Source organism: Jaculus jaculus, chromosome 9 (assembly GCF_020740685.1).
Source record: "Jaculus jaculus isolate mJacJac1 chromosome 9, mJacJac1.mat.Y.cur, whole genome shotgun sequence".
NCBI lineage: Eukaryota > Metazoa > Chordata > Mammalia > Rodentia > Dipodidae > Jaculus > Jaculus jaculus.
The window spans coordinates 35593425-35606011 of NC_059110.1; the positions used below are offsets into that span (position 1 = coordinate 35593425).

The 12587-nt window shown below is 41.5% G+C and overlaps 1 pseudogene; it reads right to left on the minus strand.

The window, feature by feature from the left end:
* Positions 1 to 9403: 9403 nt before the first annotated feature.
* On the minus strand, positions 9404 to 10261 carry LOC101609813 (annotated as a pseudogene).
* Positions 10262 to 12587: the final 2326 nt, after the last annotated feature.

Consider the following 12587-nt stretch of genomic DNA (forward strand, 5'->3'; position numbering starts at 1 on the left):
CAGTGGGCAGGAAAGAGGGGAAAGCACGCCATGTGGTTTTGGTAGAAGTTCCAAGTGTCTCACCGGGGACTTGCTTGTGTTCATCAGACAACCCTTCATGACATGAGAGGTGCCGCTTTTCCCACAGTTCCTAATTTTCTAGTGATCTGTCCAAATGGAAACCATATGCTGGAGTTTTCCAAGGACAGAACTTGAAATTGGCCCAGTCCACTGCACTTTGGTTCTTACACCCCCTCTCTCCAATATGGCTGTCATCTGGTCACAGAAAACTTCTATATCCTTTTATTGATGAACTTTGAACACACAGGTGTACCTCAGTGTGGTCATCTCTATTCTTTTCCACAGAAGACTCCTTCCTTGACTCACGCAACAAGACCAGCTTTGAAGGAGTCTTCTCTCAGCAATGGTAGGCTAGAAGTCAGATACCAGTCTTCTTTCCTTACAGGGAAATAAGGGACCCCTCTGCCTTTCTGCTCTAAACCTTTTAAATTTATTTATGTATTTATTGGAGAAAGGGAGAGAAAGAGGAACAGAGAGACAGAGAGAGAGAGACACAGAGAGAGAGATAACTATGACCTCTTGCCATTGGAAATGAACTCCAGATGCATTGTCACTTTATATATCTGGCTTTATATGGGTGCTGGGGAATTGAACCCAGGCCAGCAGACTTTGTAAGCAAGTAGCTTTAACCACTGAGCCATCTCCCCAGTCTATGCTCTCAACCCATTTTCTGTTTTATTTGTTTGTTTGTTTTTGTTTAGTTTTTGATGTAGGGTCTTTTTCTAGCCCAGGCTGACCTGAAATTCATTATGTAGTTTCAGGCTTGCCTCAAACTAACAGCGATCCTCTTACCTCTGTCTGCCAAGTGCTGGGATTTAAGATGTGCACCACCATGCTGAGCAACCCTTTTATGTCTGAAAGTTAGAGCCAAAGCGCAAAAAAAGTGGACTCTGGGATAGGACAATGGCTCGGTGAGTAAAGTACATGTTGTGCAGGTGTGAAGACTTGAGTTTGGACCCAGAGTGCTTGTATAAAATCTGGGCACTGCACCCGCAGGATGCTCCTGAGATGCCAGCACTGGGGAAGCAAAGGAAAGAGGACCCCTGGGGCTTGCAGGCTAGCTGGTGTAGCCGAGTAAGTGAGTTGTAGGTTCAGTGAAGACCCTGTCTCAAAAGGTAAAGTAGAAAGTGACTGAGGAAGATACCTGAGATGGGCCTCTGGCCTCCATATTCACACACCCACCAGCACACCCACCCACACCATTCTCACACACACATACAACACATACACCACGCACACGTGTACACATGCCAAAAATAAGGATTCAGTCCTCAAACATGGTCTCGGCAAGTTCTTCACATGAGGCTTTATCTAGCACTGATTTTGGTATCTTATACCTTTTGAGGCTTTGATTAAACTGAGACAAGAAGCATCTGATTCTTAGTGTCCTATTTATTTATCCAGATGGGGGAAAATGGAAGCCCAGATAAGAAAATGCATAGTGAGCCAACCAAAAAGAAATTTCTTTCCATGCATCTGGCTCAAAACCACTCAACAATTTTCTTGATTAAAGAGTGAGTCGTTTACTCATTTAAAAATATGAGGGCTGGAGAGATGGCTTAGCGGTTAAGTGCTTGCCTGTGAAGCCTAAGGACCCCAGTTGGAGGCTCGATTTCCCCAGGACCCACGTTAGCCAGATGCAGAAGGGGGCGCACGCATCTGGAGTTTGTTCACAGTGGCTAGAGGCTCTGGCGTGCCCATTCTCTCTCACTCTCTATCTGCCTCTTTCTCTCTCTGTCACTCTCAAATAAATAAATTAAAATAAACAAAAAAAATGTTAAAAATATGACTCTTGGGCTGAAGAGATGGCTTAGTAGTTAAGGCACTTGCCTGCAAAGACAGAGGACTCAGGTTCAATTCCCCAGTACCTACATAAAGCCAAATACACAAGGTGGTGCAAGCGTCTGGAGTTTGGTTGCAGTGGTTGAAGACCCTGGCATGCCCATTTTCTCTCTCCCTCTCTCCCTCTCTCCCTCTCTCCCTCTCTCCCTCTCTCCCTCTCTCTCTCTGTCTCTCTCTCCATATATATATATATATATATATATATATATATATATATATATATATGAATACACATATGAATGAAATCTGCTTCTTTCTCTCAAGTAAATAAATAAAATTTTTTTTTCAAAAATATCAATCTTCATTAGGGAAGAAAAGACACAGGGCTGGTTATCCCTTAAACTGGGTCAGCCCAGTCAATCTGTGACCAAACCTAGATCTTAAAATAAGAAATGCATATTTTGTAAAGCATTTCCTTTTCAGGTATGTTTTATCTTAATGAAATGTTTCCATACCAGAATCTAGAAGAGGAATCAGGGAAGAGGCTTTTTACAAAAGCAGTAGGCTCCCAGATATCCTCATTAATTTTATTTTCAACTCTTCAGATGTTTCTCTTGTTCTAAGTCTCTGCCAGTTGGAAAGAAGTGGGTGCTGACCAGTCTCAGAAAGACAGCACACAGGAGGATAACAGCAGTGGCATCTGAGGAAGGACACTGGACAGGTGCTACCTGCCCTGGCTTCTGGGTTTTGAAAGGACATGGTCTCTTCAGGACCCTGTGTCCTCATCTCTCCTAAAGTGCATCTTTTGCAAAATTCACAGGATTCCAATTAACTTTCCAGTCCTAATAGGTTGCAATTCTGTCCATATAAATAAGGCACTTTGAAGGAAGGAGGCAAGGTGGGGCAAACACAGAATTTGGGGTTCTTCCTTGGTTCGTCCAGCTCAGCTTCACCCTCCTTATTCAACCCTCCCAGCACTGCTCAGCCTGGCATCATACAGCCAAGGTCCACTGGCTCGTGCCTAATTGTGGGTCAGCACCTATATACTTTTCCTCCTTAATTACAGAGAAGAATACTAGTTATAATTATAGCTTATTTTTTTATAGAACCAAACTTGCTAAATGCAGTGTTTCACTGGCTACTGAGCGCCTCACATTGGAGGACCCATGTATCCAATGAAGTGGGGAAAAAAAGGTGTCAATGTTAATAAGTATGCACAGCTCATTGTAATTGCAGCAGAGCTCAGATCCCTAAGCTTCTGAGATGGGCAATCCATGGTTAGAGGGCGCAGGAATTCACAAGGGTTAAAATATCTGCATACAGCACACTCACTGTCATTTTGGATTCAGTAAAGGTACATTATATATTGCCAGGAAAAATTATAGTACTGAAATGGAGTACAGAAATGACAATGTTTAGGAAATAGCTCATAGCCAGGACGATATCCACACACAGCATATTGAAATTTTGCTGCAATGTGGCATATTGTACCTTGAGTTTTAAAACAAAAAAAATCACTATCCTTATTAATCAAAAGGTGTTATTAGAGAAGAGAGAAAATTAACGTTGGAAGCTGTGGTGGTTTGATTCAGGTGTCCCTATAAACTTAGGTATTCTGAATGCTAGGTTCCCAGCTGATGGAGAGTTTGGAATTAACGCCCCCTGGAGGCAGTGTATTGTTGGGGGCAGGTTTATGGGTCTTACAGCCAGTTTCCCCTTGCCAGTGTTCAGCACATTCTTCCTGCTTTCTCCACCTGATGTTGGCGAGGGGGTGATGTCCACCTTCTGCTCATGTGGTCATTTTCCCTACCATCATGGAGCTTCCCCTCGAGCCTGTAAGCCAAAATTAACCTTTTTTTTTTTTTTTTTCCACAAACTGCTCTTGGGTGGGTGATTTCTGCCAGCAATGCAAACTTCACTGCAACAGAAGCCAAACCTCTCCATTGGTTAATGATAAACTGGAATATATGAAGTAACCCTACCAATAAAATTTCTATCCATGAAAGGGTCTAAAATCCACTACAAATAAAACTTCAAAAGGTGGTGTAGGTTTCACTATGATTACATTTGCATTGCAGATGTTACAATATTCATCAGCTATGGAAGCAATTACTGTGGTGACGTTTTACATTCTTTGAAATAATTAAACTGATTAAATGGAAAGAGAAAGACTTATCAGATAATTCTGAGATTAAACCTAATGTCAGAATAGAAAATCCATCCGCACCCTCATTTTTCTATGCATCTGTAGTCCATTTGTGGTTTGAATTTAGGACAAGAGGTTATGCTGAGAAATGGGTATTACCTTAATTGAATAACAGAATTACCTGCAATTTTGTAAATTGGACCAAGTTTTCTCTCCCGCCCTCATTCACATTATTATGTGATTGCTTCCTGAAACAAAGGAAGAAAGGTGAAAAGGGCCGAAGTAGCCAATTAAAGGGCTATTCGACATGGAATTTCCACCACCTCCGCTGACTGAGGTTGAGCAGGGGACAGCAAGGACACTGCAGTGATGGCAGAGCAGGAATCCAATCCTTCTCACCCCCTGCTGTCCTTGGGCAGGGGCCAGGGAGCTCACACTTCTGGAGGACTTTCAGGTCTCCTGGTGCTCGTCAACACCTCTGCTTACTGACTGTGAGGGCTGAGGCTTAGGTACTTCCAGGGGACCATACCTGTGCCCCTCAGGCTGGTTTGTATACACCGTGGCTTCTTATATCAATGAATCTGGGGGAGGAGTGGTGTGTGTGTGCATGTGCATGTGTGTGTGTGTATGCCACGACACATGTATGGAGGCCAAAGATGCACTTTTGGGTGTCTGTTCTTACCTTTTACCTCCTTTGAGGCAGGGTCTCATGTTGTTTTCTGTTGCTGCCCATGAACACATCCCTCTGCCTCTACCTCCCTTCTCACCCATGGGCATGAATGGAGTTACAACTGCCTATCACAGCATCTCATTTATGTGGGTTCTGGGGTTCGGAAGTCAGTTACGCATGCAAGTGCTTTATCCACTGGGCCATATCTCCAGCCCGGTCAATGGTTTTAAGGCTCTAGTATTAACTTTGAATCTCTGATACTTAAATTCAACAGCTATTGTTTGTTGAGTGTTATTGTTTTGTCTCTTCCTTTCTTTTCTTTTTCTTTCTCTCTCCATTTCCCTCCCTCCCCCTTTCTTTCTTTCTCTCTCTCTCTATTTCTTGATTTCTTTCTTTCCTCTCCCTTCTTTGCCTGCCAACCATAAGCACAGTATTGTACAGATGGCATCATCTAATCTGAGTGACACCACAGCCATCTGAAGTGAAATAAGGAGTAGCACAGGCAAGAAAAGCGAGCCTTGATGGAAGTCACAGCAGCTGGAGTTGGGCTACAGATCTGGAATTTAAAATCTAACACTTAAGATGCTATCTCTTATATTTGTTTCACAAGAAATAATATTTTCTGATTATTTTCAACATGACAAACACAACCTCAACTACTCTATATACATCCTCCAGTTTTTATCCTTTTTTAATTAATTAACCTTTTAACATAGGTTGAATTATATCTCCTGCCTGCCAGGTCCATTTCCCAAAGGACACTCTTTGGTAGAGTCATTGGTGTTGACTGTAGGGTAGTAAGGGCCTCTGTCTCTCGGGGAAGCTGTGCCTCAGGATGCTTCTACCTGACTTGTAACTGCTGCAATCTTCCTGCCCCTTCTTTTGCAACAGTCCCTGAGCCTTGGCAAATCCTCCACATTTAAAAAAGTTATTTTAAAAATCTTTTTATTTATGAGCAGAAACAAAAACATACGTGGTAGAGGGAGAGAATGGCATGTACCAGGGCTTCTAGCCACTGCAAATGAACTCCAGATGCATGCACCACTTTTGCATCTGGCTTTACATGGGTACTAGGGAATGGAGTCATTAGGCTTTTCAGGCTTAACTGTGGAGCAATCTCTCTAATCCCTTGAAATGCTCTGCCCCTGCCCACTAGGGTCAGAGCTGCACACTAAGGCTGCTGAAGTAGAAGCAAGCAAACTCACCCAGGGGGCAAGTGTGTGTCTTGATTTTGCTACTCACTAGCTTTGTGAGGTTATTTAATCTCTCTACATCTATAATGTTTACTCATTAAAATAAGGATAATACTTCTATGAGAATTAAGGGTTATCACATAAAGAACCTTGCACACTCATATTATAGTCTCAATAAATCTTTGCTGTTCTAATACTATTGGTGTTTCTCACATAAAAGTTGTCTTAGGGCTGGGGAGCTGGCTTAGCGCTTAAGGCACTTGCCTGCAAAGCCTGAGGAACCAGGTTCAATTCTCCAGGTCCCGCGTAAGCCAGACACATTCGTTTGCAGTGGTTAGAGGCCATGACACACCCATTCTCTTTCTATCTCTCTCTCCCTCCTCTTTCTGTCTCTAATAAATAAATATTTTTAAAAAAAAGTTGTCTTACAAGCCTCTCTCTCTCAAGGACTTTTGGACCTGTATTACTTTGCTCATTGCTGTGAACAATTAACTGACCAGAAGCAACCCAAGAATGGTGTTGTTGTTGTTTTGCTTACCTCTCAAGGGAATATGATCCATTGTCATGGTGAAGGCATGCAAGGCTGGCTGGCCACATTTTCTGCCAGAAAGCAGATAATGAACAAGTAATAGGGTCAGACTATAAAACCTCAAGGCCAGCTGCAGTGATCCATTTTCTCCAGCACAGTTCTACCTCTTAAAGTTTCTACAACCTCTGCAAGCAGTGCCACCACTGAGGACCCAGCGTTTAAGCACATGATACTATAGGGAGCATTTTATGTTCAAAACACAACGGGACCTGTTTACCTGCATGTAGGTCAAAACGGTGTTTCCACATCTTGACTTACTTCCATGTTATGGTAACTTCACTTCTAATTTAAAGAATCATCTCACACACACAAAAAAAGAATCATCTCTTCGAGCTGGGCATGGTGGCGCATGCCTTTAATCCCAGCACTCGGGAGGCAAAGGTAGGAGGATCGCCATGAGTTCAAGGCCACCCTGAGACTACAGAGTTAATTCCAGGTCAGCCTGGACCAGAGTGAGACCCTACCTCAAAAAAAAAAAAAAAAACAAACAAACAAAAAAAAGAAGAATCATCTCTTTGGGCATGGTGGCACAAGCCTTTAATCCCAGCACTCAGGAGGCAGAGGTAGGAGGATCACCTTGGGTTCAAGGCCACCCTGAGACTCCATGGTGAATTCCAAGTCAGCCTGGGCTACAGTGAGACCCTACCTTGAAAAACAAAAAAATAAAAATAAAAATAAAAATAAAAAAAATAAAGAAAGAATCATCTCCATAACTTAAGGAAACTTTATCATTGTCTTTGTCTACTTACCTAGACAGTATTTATAAGCCTCCAAAACTCATTTCAACTGTATCATTTATGAGGCCGAATGAACACCATCAAAATTGGAACTTGGAACCATTCTAGGTTTGTTTACAGGTGAGATTTTTGTCCCACAAAAATAATATAGCATGTGATATAACATCATTATAATATGATAATACAGTAAAATTAATATATAATACTTTATAAGCCTGCCAGATCAAGGAAGTTAAAATGGAATGAGCAGCATCTCTTGAGATAACTAAAATTCTCTGAGCTTATCTTACTTTCCTGGATAGGAATCATCTCCCAGATCCCTCAGGAATTTGATGGCCATACACTCCAGTTTCTGGTATGTCAAGACACAGAGCTAAACTTAAATATCCAAACTAAACAAGGTAAAAAACAGACAAAACTTGGTTTGAGCAGAGACAAAATGTACAGTAGAATATGAGAAATGCTTCCCAGGAATATATCATACAGAATTTCAACTCCAGAAACTTAACTGTAAAATATCTGAAAGCTCTAAGGCTGCCTATGAGATAGGACTCTCTGACTCATGGTTGGCCACATACATCGATGTCAAATGATATTATGAGAATATGGATCTTAACTGGCCACTCAACAACTGACTTTTTATAGACCTTCATTCCATAATAGCTGCCTTGAATTTGACAGATGCTAATCTCTTTCAAGCTGGCATCTATTCATATAAAATATCAATTTGAATGATTAAATTAAATAAGTATTGGATCACTACATATCATAACGAAATTTTTTCCAACTTGAACATATAATAATAATCAGCCAGTTGATCTAAATTAATTTTTATAGTAAAATCCTATCAAAATGAAGTGAGGATTGTAGTTAGTCCAGTTTCAAAAGTAAATTTTCTATAATTCCTATAGTAGGCTGAACAATCTACCTACATATTCAACTCTCTTCCCTTTTATTAAATGATAAACCTGTGATGTCTAAGTCAACACTTTAATTCTTCTCTTAAAGAATTTTGAATGATATTTTAATAAAGTCCTAGAAGAGTGCTTATTTTCACAGTTAATGAAAATGATCTCAATATAGAAAAAGAAAGAAAGAAAGAAAGAAAAGAAATAGAAAACCAAGTCTATTTCCTCAACATCCACAGTAGGACCAGCTACCCAATTAATAGTGATCAGATAATATAAAAATGTGTCAACTCTTAATAAATTTTGTATGAATTGAAATATTAAACAAAAATAGGGCATTCTAGCAAAGAATTTCTTTGTGATATGTTCATCCATACATATAGCATACCTAGGATATATCCACACCTCTATTACACAATCTCAGAACCTTCCATTCTCTCTGATCTCCTTTGTCTTCCCTAATGTTCTCCCTTAAAAAAAAAAATCCTGATGTCATTTATTGGCACAAAAATTATTCAGATACATGGTGTCTAGACACAGCTACACTCTATACTTTGTGCATGTAATTGATACTGACCTTGCTTATGCTTCCTAGCCCGCTCTAGTGTGCCCCTATGTTCAGCACCTCCATGACAGCGCTGTGACGGGAGTCCCTGCTCTAATCACAGTGTGCTCAGATCTCACTGCATGTAGCAGGGCTAGTTCAGGCCCCTCTGCACCGTGATCCTCTCAGTGCACCAGCTCAGCCAAGGCCGCCAGGCTTTGAACTAACTCCTTTCTGGTGGGTCAGGCCTCTGGTGAAGGGCAACTTGCAGCATCACTGTGTTAGAAGGAAGTCAGACCTTTTTCATCCATTTTGGCCCATCCTGCAAATGTTGCCACTGCTGTCCAAGGACTGGTGTGGTAACAGGATGGGTGGAGTGGTCAAGACTGCTTCCTTACCATCCAAGACCCTGGTCAGTGTCCTCCAGAACCTGAGCCTTCTTGGCTGTGTGCTGTACTCAACTGGGAGGAATGGCCAGGTCATTCTATCAGCAAATGCTTATGATGACCTTTCTTGTAAGTCAAGTCCACCCGTATTTAAACTTTCAACGGCTTGATTTATGTAGTATTACTATGTTTCACTGTCCTGGAAGCGAATCAAGCCTTGTGTTTCTGTTTCTGACAGTATCTTGAGTAGCAGCTAGAAAGTTGATTCAAACCAACTTTGAATATACAGTAGTTCTTTTCATTTACATTTCAAAATATTAACAAGGTTGAACTTCACAGACCGAAGTACAAAAGCCTCAGGAGATGCTGAGGTTTGCCAGGCCTCTGGTTACCAGAAGGTACACCAGCCAATGTAGCACTGACAGAGGTTTTCAGGGGATGTTTGATGAGCAGCTCCACTTGACTTGGAACATCTAAGGTATCATCATGAGAGAAATTTCATCCAGTGATCTTATCTTGAACCCTACTGATAATCTGAATAGCTTTCTTATTTAGGGCTTCTGGTTTTACCAAATCATCTCCAATGAAAGAATGAATGGACTCTGGCACTGTGATCCCTGTTTTCTTGTGGGCTTGTTCTCCAAGTTCCATACCATCCAAAATTTCTACTGACTGGTCCACAGAGTAGGAATCTGTCCTTGTTTGGGATCTCTTGTTGCCTTTGGTATTTGTGTCCATCAGCCTCCAGGTTAGCAAGGGGTCATAGAGGATAGCTTCCAGCACAGCCATCACCCCATCCTTGTGTTCCCAAAGCACGTCCATCACTGTGTGGAATGCAATTCTGTAGTCGCCATCCAGACCTGTAACCTCCATAGCATTGGTCAACATTCTTGTTAGTCTAAATGGAATCTTGCTGGGAATCTCTCTCTGGTCATAGCAACCTCAAAGCAGTCCCCGAAGTCAATGTGCAGGATCTTTCCGCTCAGCCTGCCCAGCATCAGGTTGGATGGGTATCTGTCTCCCAAGCCTAGGATATACCCAACCATGGACATGGCAGTGAGAGAGCGGGTATAACTGGTTCTTCGGTGAAACCACACCTCTGAGCTGGGGCTTTTCAGCCACAGAAACCTGGCAAGGTCATTCCTGCCTGTGTTGTTGACAGCGTGCTCAAACATCTCCACTTCCTGCATCAGAGTCAAGTGGTCATAGTCAGGAGCCATCCGCAGCCTGATGCGATGCTCAGTGTTGAGGATGATCTTTTTCTTCTCCCTGTAGTCCCGGATGAGGGCATGTAGTATGTCACAGACACAGCCAACAAGGCCTGAGTTGGAGCACAAGGGGATGACAGTGTAATTCTGGATGTTTGTGCATCTGGCTTTACATGAGTACCAGGAATCAAACACAGGCTGTCAGATTTTGTAAGCAAGCACATAAGCACCTTTAACCTTTGAGCCATTCCCTCAGTCTGACCCCACTCCAGTCTTTCCCCCCACCAATGTCCCCTTTTAATAATAATATTTTGGCCAATAATAATATTTACTTTGGTCTAAGTTCATAACTTTTTTCTTAATTTGCATGCATTAATTGTAAACTCTAGGTTTCATGAAGACATTTTCTGCACGTATATTATATACTTTGATTATCAACCCCATATCACCCTTTCTTGTCCTTCCTCCCCTCTTGTGGTCCCCTTCCCTTCCACAAATTGTCCCTGATTACTTTCACGTCTGTTTTAAGATCTATATTCTAACTATGGGTGAAAACAAGTATGTAATCCCCAACTTCCTGAATCTGACTTATTTCACTAAATATAATGATCTCCCTTTAAGTACATTTTCCCACCAGTGACATAATTTCTTTCCCTGTTGTGACTGAATAAAATTCTATTGGGTCTATGTACCACAGTTTCTTTATTTACAGTTGATGGGCATCTAAACTGACTTCATAACCTAGCTATTGTGAATAGTGTGATAAATGTGGTGGTGTACAGGTATTTCTGTTTAATGCCAACTATGATTTCTTTAGGCACACACTCAAAGACAATATAGCTGGGTTATATGGCAGTTCTGGTTCTGTAGCATGTACAATATACATTGGATAAGTATATCTTGCTCACCCTTGCCACACACAATCCATCCTTGCTAGCATTTGTTGTTTTTATTCTTTCTTTAACAATAGCCTTTTGACTTGAGTGAAATGGAATCTCAGTGTAGTTTTAATTTACATTTCCCTGATGGGGAAAGATACTAAACATTTTAATGTATTTATTATATAAATACATAATATTTTCATTTAACACATTTATTTATTAGATTTTTCCCCCTTTCACAGTATGGAGTCTATGTGCCTTTGCTGTCCTCATGCCCTTAAAACTGGCCCTGCTAATGGCTGCATTCACTGCATTCACTTTATAAATGGTCTCTTACATCTCCCCTGGATAGTTACTTTCTCATCATATTGACATGTGTATGAAGTTTAATGTTTGTGAATTCATAAATATCACAGTCTAGAAGTACAGAAAATAGGAGCAACATATTAAAAATAATCTTAACAGCCATGACACAAGACACTGAGCTAGACTGTAAGGCAGACCTGTGTAGCACACAGCCCTTTATCACACTACAGAAACAGAACCTTAGTATCGAGTCAGAAGTAGAACTTTAATCACTAGTTTAGAAGTCCTAGAAAAAGAAAACACTAGTGCCAGATGGAAAGCAGCTGTTTCCATCAAGGATTCCCGAAACAACTAGCCCCATGTTTATGAACTCTTCCAGAGAATGTAAAAAGAATATTCTCTGGCTCATATTTGAGGCTTAACATATATCGTGCCTGTAACATAAATCATGATGCACATGGTGGATAATGTTCTTTTTCTACCTTGCACTTGCCTTCTATATCCTTTTCTACATCTTTGAGACTGAAAACCTGCAAACTATATATCAGACTCCTTGTCATCTGGCTTCCTGTTAGCTCTGACAATGTGAGGGACTGAGAAAAGACAGAAATGTCAGAAGAATATAGAAGTGATTTTTTTTTCCTAATTTCTGGCTACATGTCCACAAGAGGTAGCTTCAGCTGCAACCCCAGCCATGTCAAAGCCGTCTCCTGACCAATCCCAGCAGACTCAGCAGCCTGATGGGACCTACCACCTAGTCCAAGACTTGCTCCTAGTCAGTGCCACTGTTACGCCCATTCATCCAGTAGTCCCCAACCCTGTATTCTCCTCTCTCACGTCCCCTCCTCCACCACTCATTTTTCAGTTCTTGACCTCAAAGATGCCTTCTTTTCCATCCCCCTCCATCTCAATTTCTATGAACTTTTCGCCTTCACCTGGGAGTACCCCCGATACTCATATTGCCTCTCAACTCACCTGGACTGTCCTTCCCCAGGGTTTCAGAGACAGCCCCACTTATTTGGTCAAGTTCTCTCCACTAACTTTTTGTCCCTGGATCTGTTGCCCGGAAAACTTTTACAATATGTAGATGAACTTTGCTCTGCTCGCCCTCTCTTTCTCTACCTAAACTACATACCAACAAACTTCTTAACTTTCATGGATCTAAGAGATATCAAGT